Source organism: Salmo salar, chromosome ssa21, assembly GCF_905237065.1.
Source record: "Salmo salar chromosome ssa21, Ssal_v3.1, whole genome shotgun sequence".
Lineage (NCBI taxonomy): Eukaryota > Metazoa > Chordata > Actinopteri > Salmoniformes > Salmonidae > Salmo > Salmo salar.
This window is the reverse complement of record NC_059462.1, coordinates 22901488-22915592: the sequence shown is the minus strand read 5'-3', so window position 1 is coordinate 22915592 and position 14105 is coordinate 22901488. Positions and strand designations below refer to the sequence as shown.

Below are 14105 nucleotides of genomic sequence, written 5' to 3'. Positions count from 1 at the left end.
GCCACAGCAGCAATTATGGAATGGCACGTCGCGTTGAACAACAAAGGAGGTGATTGGCTGACACTGCCATTACAAACGGTGTCTTAATATAACCATGATTGCGTTCCGACCTCAGTGCAACACAGTATAAAAAATCGTAAAGGTAGGTTTGGTATCTTCTGGCAACCACTCTTGGGAAGGGCCAAGGGGACCTGCTGTCCCTGGAAGGGGACACATTTTGAGGGCCTTGTTCAAATTAAAATAATTGCTTCATTGAAGAATGCATTGATTTCACTAATCATGTCAGATCAGTAATCACCCACATGAAAGAATAAAGGAAGGGATGTATTTCAAAGTGTCCTACTGGTATTTGAACAGAGCCTTAGTTTTTACTCCTTGGGCCAATTGAAATGTGTCTTATTAGCCCAATAATACACCATTTATGATAGATCATATTCATCTATAAATACTTATCTCTGCCCAATTTACATGTTTTCAATGTCCCCTGATTTTTATTGTTGAATATCTGACCAACAGACTCAACAACAGATCCATGACAGTAGGAGGCGATATGTAGGCCTACAAAACCCCTTGTTGGTTCATTAAGCGTTGAAAACGGGGTTTAAATAAAATCCTGGATAAGCGAATCCAATATCGGGGTTAGAGTCAACCTTCTACATTGTATGGATTTTTGACCATTCAGCACGGGTTCCATTTGTGAAGTGATTCCACACAGAAGAGCTAGTAGTTGGCTCGCTAACTAATGTTGACGGTTGGAGTTCGAAAGGCGTTTGACATCTGTTTTCACCAGCGACGTTGTTCAGGGCTGTGCTTCCGCCATGTTGAAGCGGTTCTCTACTAGCAGCAAGTTGTGACTGACTGGCTAGGACCGAACTGACTAGATAGAGACGGGGGGGCTGCTACCGCGCTGGTGACGCAGGAAAAACACCCAAGATATGACAAAAAAACCCCAAGGAACCAGGTTATTCTAACAGACAGTTGAGCTTCATATGAAATAGCAGTATATAGGACACATTTGTCATAAACAACGACACAATCGTCAAGGCTGGAGTAGTTCGTGAATAGAGAAGTCCTATCAAATTCCTGGTAAGTTGTTAGCAGCTAGTTTGCTAGCTAACTTAGCTTGCGCTCTTAACATTGTCAATTGGTGTAGTGTGGGTATGGCAGCTGACTTGGTAACATTAGCTAGCTATTTCTTTTGTTTGACATTTTATTGGACTGAAATACATTGATACACGTCTTTAATCATTGAAGAATTCAACTTGGATTGTAAACGTGATAAGTTAGTTGGTTCTGGAAGAAGGTAGCTAACGTTGGCTAGCTACTTAGCTAAGTTTACTGACTCACCCACTGTCAGAGCAGGGAAAACGGGTCTTCAATGTGGATATAGATCGCTAAACAACTAGCTAACATTGTTGAAATCCGGGTCGATATCAGCCAGATAATGTTCGTTTGCTTGTTAGTAGTTAGTTGACGTTTAAGTTATCTAGGTAATGGCAGGCGGTTCCCCACCCTGAACCCTAATGTCTGAGTTTTAATATGGTTTCAATCGTGAAATGTCGCACAGTGACATAAGCTAACTAGTCAATGTTGGCTAGGTGAGCTAACGTTAGCTAGTACCACATAAAATTATTTCTCTATTGACGTGGTTGCGCGGCCTACTCCAAAACAACTACAGTAGCTAACATTAGCTACATAACTACAGTTAGCTCAGTTAGCTAGCTCACGTTATCGAGTTAGCTAACTAGCCCCTATTCTGCTGAATGCAAATATTTCATAACGAGCAATTCTGTATGTGTCTGTAAATCTATCCAGATATCTAGCTACCTATCCGTACCCAAGTGAATTTGCATCAACGGTTAGTTAACGCTAGTTGGTCAGGCCAAAGGCCCGGAAAACTGCGATTAGAAACTAGGCCTTCAAGGGGCAGTTCGCACTGCGATATCAGGCTTTCTATAAGTCATATTAGCCGTATAGGAGTGTTGTTAGCTTCCTAATTTAGCTAACTAGCGGTTTTTACCAACGTCTTCGATTTGCGATGTTTAAAGATATGCCATTTCTGACTAAAGAATAAGATATTTATTTCCTTTATGAATCAACTCAGATCACAGCCAACCTAACGTTAGCTAGATAAGTTGACATGTTGATCGTGTTCGAAGTATTTTATGTATCTAGATAGCTAGCTAGCAAAGATGAAGCAGCAGAATCATGGACGTGTAGGGTCAATTGTAATATTTATTTGTATAACTTGTGAACGAGTGCGTCAACAAGCTTATCAATTACTGGTCAACGTCCTTGAAAAATGATAGTTAAACTACCTATCCAGTGATTGTTTTCGTAGCTAGTGATCTTACCATCATGATGGAAGACATACATAGCTAATCAGCTAGCTAACTAGATCAGTAGCATTTATTTATTTGTTACCTCCAATGTCATCATGGACATGGCTAATATCGGAGTCTGATTTAGGAGTAGACTGTCAGTTTGGCCATTACTGTCTTGTGGCCCATGTCATCCGTGATATAGCTGTAGTTAAAGGCCCATTTCATAACATGGCATAGCCAGCCAGTGATGTTTAGAGTGCTAGCTAGCCCGACAGGCCGCAACAGCATTTCTGTGTTATTAGCCTTCCAGTGAGAGACTGAAAGATGTTGAACAGAGGATGACCACCGTGTCTAACAATGCCATTCAGTATGGTTTCATTTTCAATACACAGTTATTGATTGAAATGAATGGTAATCCAACTGTAGCCTACATCATAATGTTGTTTTGAGCTGGGCTTTCTAGGCTAGGAAATATATTTTAGTAGAAGCAGTTTAATGGCATGTTTCTGACGTCAGTGGCCACCTGCAGAAAGAACAGGAAATGTCTGTTTCAGTATCCTCAAAATGTCCTTACTGGCTGGGCTGACAGCTGTGTGCTCCTGGCTCTCATTTGTGCGACTGCTTGCTGTTTGCTATACATAAGTTGCAACTTGTCACTCCTATCTTGAAGGGATAGTGCAAGATTTTGGCTACTTAGTCAGATGAAGTCATCATGGATACTATTTTTATGTCTCTGCGTGCAGATTGAAGGAAGTTGTAGGTAGTTTTGCAACCAGTTGCTATCTAGCGTTGGTGTAATGACTAAGTCTACAGCAACCTCTTTTGTGTCTAGTGCCAATTTTAGAAGTTATCCTACCATTTCTACTGACCTGCATGCCAGCTATGATTTTCATATGTGCAGTACAACTAATTGTCTATTGAATGTCTAATTGCCAAGAAACTGAAGAATTCCATACCTTGTTAAACAGAGGAGCTTTCAGTTAGCACCACAGACCTCCACTATAGGCCTACCTACATCAGATTTTTTTTTATTTAACTAGGCAAGTCAGTTTAGAACAAATTTTTATTTACAATGGTGGCCAAACCCGGACGATGCTGGGCCAATTGTGCACAGCCCTATGGGACTCCCAATCACGGCCGGATGTGATACAGCCTGGGTTGGATTCGGACCAGTGACACCTCTTGCACTGAGATGCAGTGTCTTAGACTGCTCGGGAGCCCAGATGAGCAAAGCTGCACCAAGGCTCTGTCCAAGGTGTTGAATCCAGCGTGGTCTTCACTCCTTTTAAAACGCATTTATAGATCTTTCTATTGTACTTAGTGGTTTTTTTTTTTGCCATTGTTTGGTCGAATTTGTTTGGCATGCATCCTTGATTGTAAGTAATTCCTTTGATGTTATGCCTCTTAATGCATAATGTGTGTTTGCCTGAAATATGCTTTTGTGGTTAGCAGTGTTAATGCAATGGTCATTTTGATATCGGCATTTGAAGTCGTCCTTATTGTCACTCGATGGCCTGAATTTAGTGGCTTTAATACGTTTTAGTGTTTTGATTTATGGACAATATTCCTTTGTGTTTTCATCAAGATAGAATCATCATGTCTTTGTGATGTGACACTTCCTTGCCTTTTTCAATTGCATTTATCAGACGTTTCAATTGTTTTTCTATGGAAATTTTGCTACAACACTTGGAAATGTGAGTTTATACGTCTTTGTTAATAATGTGTATAAATTGCACCTCATTACTTGCATTTTTGTGGAACAGTTCCATTAAAACAGGCTACAGAACTAAAAAGGCTGAATAAAAAATGTGATTTAAAAATAACATTTTATTGCAAAATACAAAGTTCAGTTCACAAAAACAACTGAGATGACTGTTAGGCCTACCGACAGCCCTAAACATAACTGAATGTAATAAAAAAAAAGACTTATTTCCGTATTATCAAGTCCATGTCTGCTGCTGAGAATTGTAGCCTACTCAGTCTCCTGTCTCCCCAATATCTTATTCCAAATCCTCTGCAACACACACACACACGTTCACATTACTACTTACTGAAATGTACTGCCATGTACATCACAAGGTTATATAATTTTGTATTGAAAATCCCATCTTACTGATTTTTTTAGTGTGGTTCTTGTCTCTGCTTCCCATTGCTGAGCCACATATCTGCGCCATATTTGGAGACTTGTAGCTGCACACAGGCTTCCGAGTGGTCTGTTGTCAGCTGGCTGCGTGAGGGGATCGACTTAATGTGTGAAAAGATCTGTTCACATAGATATATGGATCCAGATACTGAAAGCATTACACATGCAACCTTCTGCAGGCTGTCATCTTTCACTGGCAGGCTCTCCCAACTGTGGATAATGGAGGCCCCCTGATTTCTCTGTCTTCATGTTCATTGCGCAGCGCTGTGAATTTTGAGGACCAAAGGGAGGTTGCCTTGAGCTAGAACAGCTGAATTTAGAGTCCTCGGTCCCTATCCACTGAAACACAGACAGACCCAAGTTGCTCTCCTCAAAGTTCTCTGGCTTCGTCAAAAAAGATGTGGCTTGAAAATCGGACAGAGAACTCGGACTTCAGCACCCCCTTGTACAGCATCCCCATGTACTGACAGTGTCACGTTGGCAGCCCTTTGAGTTGCTTGAAGTAGCTGAACTTTCCACTTTGAATATCCCGCAAGTAGACTTCTAGCTTGGCAGTGAATGCCTTACGTGCATGGAACAGATCCAGCACTGTCTGGCCTGCACCCTGCAGGCACAGGTTGAGCTCATTGAGGTGACCTGTTATGTCAGTGAGAAACATCCAGTTTTACAAGCCAATCCTCATCCTCAAGCTCTGGGTAGTTTTGGCCCTTTTTTGTAGCCAGAAAGGCTTCAACTGTATCCTAACACTCCACGAACCGTTCCAGAACCTTCCCTCCACTTAACCACCTGACACTGCAGTGGAGAGGCAAGTCTTTGTGGATTTGTTCAAGCTCTTCCAGCAGTGACTGACACTGTGACATATGAGCGAGCAACAAGGGAATTCACAATTTTAATTACAGTAGCCATTAAAGTACCTAAATCGGAATTTGAATTCTTGGAACACAGATTCTCTTGGTGAATGATAGTGAAATTTAACCACGGGGTGGCCAATCATATCTTCAATCAGCCTTACGAATCCTGTTTCCCCACCATAGCGGGGGCACAGTTAGTTGTAATAGTGAATATGTTCTTAATATCGACACCTCTCCTCAAAATGATCCGTGAAGGCTTTTTTGCTACACCTTCCCCTTTAGTGTTACCATGTATGGGTTTTAGACAAAGCAGCTACTTGCATACCTGCTCTGTCACAGTATCTTGCAACAACTGCCAGATGTGTAATGTCGTTCACATCCACACTCTCATTAAGAGCCAAACACAGGTGCATCTTTTAACTCTACAGTTTGCAACTCCTTTACCTTTTCAGCTATTTTGGGAACATGCCTTTCAACAGTTCTGGCAGACACATGCATGTCTTATCTTTGAGAAGATTGTGTCTGTTAGGCAATCCATCAAATAAACCCTGTGAACTACTGAGGAAAGCCTCCTTGATATATTCCCCATCAATGTAATAAATGGTTTTCCATGTTTAGCAATGCACTGCACAATTTATTTTTATTTTTTTAAACTTTTGTTAACACAGTGCCTTGCTTTTCATACCTGGACACGGTCCTCTTGATTCCTTCTGCCTGGTCCGCATGTCTCGTTTCAAAATGCAATGTGCACTTGATGTCTGACAAACAGCAATTTTACAACAGAGCGCATACAGCCTGGACCTAAAGTAAAAGGAATCAGAGGCAATAAATGAGCGGACGTTTGCCTTATTTTTCTTTGCTGATGACATTTTGTGCCCTTAACTTAAAAAAAAATAATAACAAGGTTTGCTAGCTGTTAGCCATGTGAAAACTAGTCTCATCTTCAGTGCCGCCTATATAATTTAATATTTTTATTATTTTTTTGGGGGGGGATGGGGTGACTTGCCAAGCATTGGCGTGCCAAGGCAAATACCCTCGCGTGCCAAGGCTGGCTTGCGTGCCTTAGGTTGCTGACCCCTGGTCTACAGGAACAGCTAGCATGCTAGTTGTTCCCATGACTGGAAGTCAACATGAACTGTTCCCATAGTATTCCAGTCATTGCGCTAACCCTAGTTAGCACTTGCTTTAACACTAGTTGGCAACTTCCTTCAAACTGTAAAAACACATTGTATCCATGAGTTAATCTGACTGGGTAAATCGAAAAAAGGGACCTAAATGCCAAAATCTCACACTGTCCCTTTTAAAGGGTGTCTTGGCAGAAAATGCACAAAAAATGTAAATATTTTTTTGGGGGGGATGTTGACAACAACTTAGCAGGGGTGGCCTTTATGAAGGAAATATCATGTTAGAATGCATGATCAAACCCTCATGTTCCAATACTTGTGTAGATTGAATTTCCAGTCATATTGTCTATCTTTGCCAGGCAGGACTGGCGTCGTCCCTGTGTTCAGGAGGATGCAACATACTAGACTTTGCAGATAGAAGTGCCATGAATAGATAATCAGACATGTCAAAGAAAGGCATGTCTGTCTATTCTAATCAATATATTTATATTTGAGTTGTGCCAGACTGAGCACTAGCCAGTGCCCAGGCTTCCAGCTGGGTGGAGAGGACCGAGAGAGTAAACAATACTCATCATTATGGCTCATGGCCTTATGTGTCCTCTGGAGCTGCGGCTGGCCTTTGTTGGCTCATACAGGGTCAGTGTGTGTGGTGTGGTTATAAACCAGATTGTACGGTCCAGCTGGAGGGAGAATAACAGTTATGGAGATAACTTTATCATAGCTGTTCTATGAAGTTGAAGCTATGTCTTTCTGTAGGCTGGTTATTGAAATTATATTTGTCTGCAGTTTGGCTTCATTTTCGAGGAAGTTTATTTTGATTTGCGAAGTGGTTGAGCAGGTCTCCCAAAGACTGAGAGAAAAAAGGCGTATCACGTCCAGACGTTCTGTGCTGGTCTGGAACAGAATCGTAAAGGGGTCATTCCGTGTCATTTCAGCAGAAATTTCTGTAGTTAGAAACATAAGATTAGCATTCCTGAAATATAATTTGATCTCTGCGAAATTAAGCTAATTGATTACACCTAAATTGGCCATTTTAAATTCATAGGGTTCATATAACCTTCAGTAAATATATAGCACCTAACATCTGATTTCGACCATAATTGTGAAGAACCCAATAAAATGGTAAAACGCCAACATCACCCCACGTCAATCCCACCCCAATAACCAGTATACAGTATCAGCTCTCTATGTCTGACAAGTAGTATAGAGCTGCTGCTTGGAGTATTGCTTCTTCAACCTTTAACGCATTCCCTTTGAATCTGGTGATGGTTTTTGTTCTTTGTTAAGAGAAATTTGCCATTGAAGTCGCTTGTAATCTTTACCATAATGTAGTCAAAGTACCAAGTTTTGCCCACTAGATGCCACTTCTCCTGCTACTGCCACCACACCCTTTTATTCATTTTAATGCTGTCTTGTGTTTTTATTACATTAATCCCAAAAAGGCCCAAACACACACTGTGTAGTGTTTAGCAATGGTGTTGGGTTTAATGGAAAATGTCACTAACCACAGTACGTATAGAGACGTTTTCTAATAATTTTATTGAAAGACACATTGTATTTTATTACGGTTGTCACATTTTTTTGTCACTAGTCCATTTCTCCATCAAAGTTTTGGGCTTGTAGGAAAATACTTTCACCATACGGATAGCCCTCTCAGAGCTGCCATTTTTTGGGGACTATTCAATGAGATTTGGGTTGACGCATTAGGTTGCTAAGAGAAATACAAACTGAATTGCTTCCATGGAGGACTGGCTTGACCACACAATATATTTTCATCATGAGCAAAAGCTGTTGGTTTTCTACCCAAAGTTGCAAAGAAAATTATGTGATCCATTGAATAAACACGAGTCCAGCAAAATGTATAAAAGGGTGTGGTGGCAGTAGCAGGGACAGCGGCATCTGTGGGCAAAACTTGATACTTTAAGACTAATTTATGCTAAAAATTGCAAGTGACTTCAATGGCTAATTTCTCTGAACAAGGGAATCACCAGATTCAAAGAAATGCATTACAAAAGTTGAAAAAGCAATACTCCAAGCAGCAGCTCCAAGCAGCAGCTCCATTGCGGGCGGCAGGTAGCCTAGTGGTTAGAGCGTTGGACATGTAACCGAAAGGTTGCAAGATCGAATCCTCGAGCTGACAAGGTAAAAATCTGTCGTTCTGCCCCTGAACAAGGCAGTTAACCACTGTTCCTAGGCCGTCATTGAAAATAAGAATTTGTTCTAAACTGACTTGCCTAAAGGAAAAATAAAAATACTACTTGATCTTGACATCTAGCCACTTAGCTCTATCAAGTTAGCAGACCAAATGCATAGCTTGACCCCTGAGCTGGATAGAAATACCCCGGTATATGGTATATATTGCCCTAGCCTAACTCACTGCAGCCTACATCTCAATACATACGCAAAAACTATCTAGGTCAAATAGGGGAGAGGTGTTGTGCAGTTAGATGTTGGCTTTCAGTTTTTTTTTAACCAGGTTTGCTGTTCATTTGAGCAATATGCAATAATGGCTCTATATAATGCTGTATGCTTTCTTGAATTTGAGACTGTGAAAAGACCCCTGGTGGCATGTCTGGTGGGGTAAGTGTGTGTGTGTCAGAACTGTGTGTAAATTGACTATGCAAACATTTTGGGATTTTCAACACAGTGTTTCTTATAAAAAGAAGCAATGCAGTCAGTCAATCCTATACATTTTAAATGACCAATTATTATAATTTAAACAAAATAATGTTTCAGGAATTCCATTCTTATATTTCTAACTACAGGAACTATCTGAGATGGTGGGTGTAAATCCTCTTGTGCTTTGAGGTGGAATGACTTGAAGAGTGAGCGCGAAAGGGATGAAAGACCTCCAGCTTCCTGGCCAACCAATCCCATGGTTACTTAAGGAAATCCTTTCCTCTCTTGTCTGAAACTCAGAAAGACATGTTGTCTTTGCTGTATGGTGCCCAGAGTTCAAATACTACAACACCACCAGCACTTTAGGCCTACATATCTAGAATAAGACCCAACTAGAAATGACGTATGACTCATTTCCAGCATATGTGGTTTGTAGAATAATTGACAAGTTTCCTCTGGTCAGGGTTTATGGCAGTAGGAAAAGCAGGCAGCAAGTAAAGTATGTCACACATTTCCATTACATACAGTGCATTCAGAAAGTATTCATACCCCTTGACCTTTTCCACATTTTGTTACGTTGCAGCCTTATTCTAAAATTGACTAAATAAAAATAAAAAGTCCTCATCAATCTACACACAATACCCCATAGTGACAAAGTGAAAACAGGTTTTTAGAAAATGTTGCAAATGTATTACAAATAAACAGATAGCTTATTTACATAAGTATTCAGACCCTTTGCTATGAGACTTGAAATTTATCTCAGGTGTATCCTGTTTTCATTGATCATCCTTGAGATGTTTCTACAACTTGATTGGAGTCCACCTAATGTCAAAGTTGTAAACGGAGTGCCCCATGGTGGCGGTGGGGTTATGGCATGGGCAGGCATAAGCTACGGACAACAAACACAATTGCATTTTATCAATGACAATTTGAATGGACAGCGATATTGTGATGAGATCCTGGCCCATTGTCATGTCATTCATCCACCGCCTTCAACTTATGTTTCAGCATTATAATGCACGGCCCCATGTCTCAAGGTTCTGTACACAATTCCTGGAAGCTGAAAATCTCCCAGTTCCATGGCCTGCATACGCACCAGACATGTCACCCATTGAGCATGTTTGGGATGCTCTGGATCGTCGTGTACAATCACGTGTTCCAGTTCCCGCCAATATCCAGTAACTTCGCACAGCCGTTGAAGAGGAGTGGGACAATATTCCACAGGCCACAATCAACAGCCTGATCAACTCTATGCGAAGATGTCACACTGTATGAGGCAAGTGGTCACACCAGATACTGACTGGTTTTCTGATCCACGCCCCTACTTTTTTTTAAAGTTATCTGTGACCAACAGATGCATATCTGTATTTTCCATAGATTAAGGCCCCTATGAATTTCAATTGACTGATTTCTTATATACGAACTGTAACTCAGTAAAATCTTTGAAATTGTTGCATTTATTTTTGTTCAGTATTCTTGAGTGCTTAGGCCTAGGCTTTTCCTCTGTTTTCCTTCTGATCTCAATCGGATGAATATTAAACTGAGGATTGGATTTTTTTTCTGAACAATGGCTTTTGTTTGAATTTGGTTGTTGCTCAATCTAAAACATTAGGAGAGGTCTGTCTGGATGGCCAATGCTGTGGGATTGTGGAGGAGAATACGGAGTGCAGTAGTCTTGTAGGAATCGCATCCATCCCAGATTTTCGTCCTTAACCCTTTGGCTGCGTTTCGACAGGCAGACCAAATCTGATATTCTTTCCACCCAATTGGTATTGATCAATCAGATCTTTTCACATCAGATATTTTTCAGAGCTGATCTGATTGGTCAAAATACCAATTTAGTGAAAAAAATATCAGATCAGAATTGGGCGACCTGTCTAAATTAGTCTTGCACGCAAAGCACACATTGTAAGAGTTTACATCGTGTGGCTTTTGGTACCTAAGCGGTTTATTCCTTGTTCAGTGATTATTCCGAGCGGAGAGTAGGGTGACTATATTGACTTAATGTATTTGCGCGATATTCTAGATGACTCGCAAGAATCAAGTAAAATTGATATTCTTCGTTTTTATGAGTATTTATGTCTGCTTGCTCTCGTCTTTTTGGTCTCGTCTCCTATGCTCCTAGTGTGCTGTCAGCACCTTCCCATTTACACTAGAGATCTGTATATAATAACGAGATGCTCATGTCTCCACCGTAACAATGGGAGTCATTGTCTCAAAGGTGGGAAAAGGCAGGCGAGAAGTTTAGGTCCAAAATAAGAAAATACAAATGCATTGGGCTTATTTTGGCGAGCATGAAACCTCTCGCTTTGCCTCTTCCTCTCTGTTTGCACACACACACACCATGCCCCTCCCCTACCACTCACACAACAAAGATGAGAGATCACTTCTTCTTCTCTGACAAGTGGTTTCAACTCGCTATTTGCATTTGAGGTTTGGTCCAACAGAATCGGTCATGCTGTGCATTTAGAAAGTATTTGGACCCCTTTACTTTTCCCACGTTACAGCCTAATTCTAAACTGGGTTAAATAATTTTTTCCCCTGATCAATCTACACACAATACCCAATAATGACAAAGCAAAAACAGGTTTTCAGAAATGTTTGCAAGTTTATTAAAAATCAACTAAACATTTACATAAGTATACAGACCCTTCACTCAGTACTTTGTTGAAGCACCTTTGGCAGCAATTACAGCCTTGACTCTAATTGGGTATGACACTACAAGCTTGGCACACCTGTATTTGGGGAATTTCTCCCATTCTTCTTCTCTGCAGATCCTCTCAAGCTTTGTCAGGTTGGATGGGGAGTGTCGCTGCACAGCTATTTTCAGGTCTCTCCAGAGATGTTAGATCGGGTTCAAGTCCGGGTTCTGGCTTGGCCACTCAAGGACATTCGGAGACTTGTACCGACGCCACTCCTGCAATGTCTTGGCTTTGGGTCATTGTCCTGTTGGAAGGTGAACCTTCACCCCAGTCTGTGGTCCTGAGCACTCTGGAGCAGGTTTTCATTAAGGATCTCTCTGTACTTTGTCCATTCATCTTTGCCTCGATCCTGACTAGTCTCCCAGTCCCTGCCGCTGAAAAACATCTCCACAGCATGATGCTGATACCACCATACTTGCTTCACTGTAAGGATGGTGTCCTGTTTCCTCCAGACGTGACACTTGGCATTTAGGCCAAAGAGTTCAATCTTGGCCTCATCAGACCAGAGAATCTTGTTTCTCATGGTCTAAGAGACCTTTCAGGTGCCTTTTGGCAAACTCCAAGCGGGCTGCCGTGACTTACTGAGGAGTGGCTTCCGTCTGGCCCCTCTACCATAAAGGCCTGATTGGTGGAGTGTTGCAGAGATGGTTGTCCTTCTGGAAGCTTCTCCCATCTCCACAGAGGAGCTCTGTCAGTAACCATCCTCCCTCACCAAGGCCATTCAAACCGATTGCTCAGTTTGGCCAAGCGGCCAGCTTTAGGAAGGAGTGTTGGTGGTTCCAAGCTAATTCCATTTAAGAATGATGGAGGCCACTGTGTTCTTGGAGACCTATAATGCTGCTGAATTATTTTGGTACCCTTCTCCAGATCTGTGCCTCGACACAATCTTGTCTCGGAGCTCTACGGACACATTTTTTCGACCTCATGGCTTGATTTTTGCTCTGAAAAATCTCAAGGTTGATCAACGGAAACAGGATTCACCTGAGCTCAATTTCGAATCTCATTGCAAAGGGTCTGAATACTTATATAAATAAGGTATTTCAATTTGCAAAAATTCTTAACCTGTATTTTTTCTTTCTGATTATGGGATATTGTGTGTAGATTGAGGAAAAAATATAATTGAATACATTTTAGAATAAGGCTGCAACATAACAAAATGTGGTAAAATGGAAGGGGTCTGGATTCTTTCCGAATGCACTGTGGACACCGAAACACACAGAGACATTATTTTACTGTAGTAGAGGATTATTTTACTGTAGTAGAGGAGAAGTTATCTTTTCTAATGATACCCTTATGTCTCAACTGCACATATTATGCGCAGAGCAGACACTGCTAAAATTTTAATATCAATGAACAATGATTCTGGAAAATGAATGTTCAGTTTGTTGCATCACGTTCTGCTTGCAGCATTTTAGGCATAGACTGTTATACTAGCTGTCTAGTCGGTTTTATAAATGTGCAATAAGCATGAAACATTTGTATAAGGATTTGTCAACACGTTCTCATTCTGGGAAATATACACTGAGTATACCAAACATTAGGAACTTAATGTTGTTAATGTTTTGTGCACTCAAAGGTAGGCCACTTGATTTCAACATCTGAACAAAGTGGACAGGGTCATAGGTGACATAACAGCACTATGAAACAGGCAATTCCATCTTGCTAATGATCCACTTGACTATTAATAGTTTTTCTTGCTGGCATGTCGGTTATGCTGCGTGCATGATGATCCTTATACTGTCTGAATGAGCCCAATTATATAATACGAGGGTTGTTCTGGAATTTTGGGTAATGATAACATTGTCATGCAAATGTTATGTAAAAAAAAAAAAAAAAATAAAATATATATATATATATATATATATATATATATATATATATATATATATATATATACACTGCTCAAAAAAATAAAGGGAACACTTAAACAACACAATGTAACTCCAAGTCAATCACACTTCTGTGAAATCAAACTGTCCACTTAGGAAGCAACACTGATTGACAATACATTTCACATGCTTTTGTGCAAATGGAATAGACAACAGGTGGAAATTATAGGCAATTAGCAAGACACCCCCAATAAAGGAGTGGTTCTGCAGGTGGTGACCACCGACCACTTCTCAGTTCCTATGCTTCCTGGCTGATGTTTTGGTCACTTTTGAATGCTGGCGGTGCTTTCACTCTAGTGGTAGCATGAGACGGAGTCTACAACCCACACAAGTGGCTCAGGTAGTGCAGCTCATCCAGGATGGCACATCAATGCGAGCTGTGGCAAGAAGGATTGCTGTGTCTGTCAGCGTAGTGTCCAGAGCATGGAGGCGCTACCAGGAGACAGGCCAGTA

The 14105-nt window shown here is 41.0% G+C and overlaps 1 protein-coding gene across 10 annotated transcripts in view; it reads left to right on the top strand.

The window, feature by feature from the left end:
• Positions 1–584: 584 nt before the first annotated feature.
• The window catches only part of LOC106581949 (probable ubiquitin carboxyl-terminal hydrolase FAF-X), a 90578-nt gene continuing 77057 nt past the window's right edge, over positions 585–14105 (top strand). For 8 of the 10 annotated variants that reach the window (XM_045704550.1, XM_014164512.2, XM_014164509.2 and 5 more), the window contains exon 1: positions 585–1086. The gene's annotated coding sequence lies outside the window, so the exon portion shown is untranslated. The remainder of the gene's footprint in view (positions 1087–14105) is intronic. The other 2 variants (XM_045704551.1, XM_014164511.2) reach the window with 1 other exon arrangement.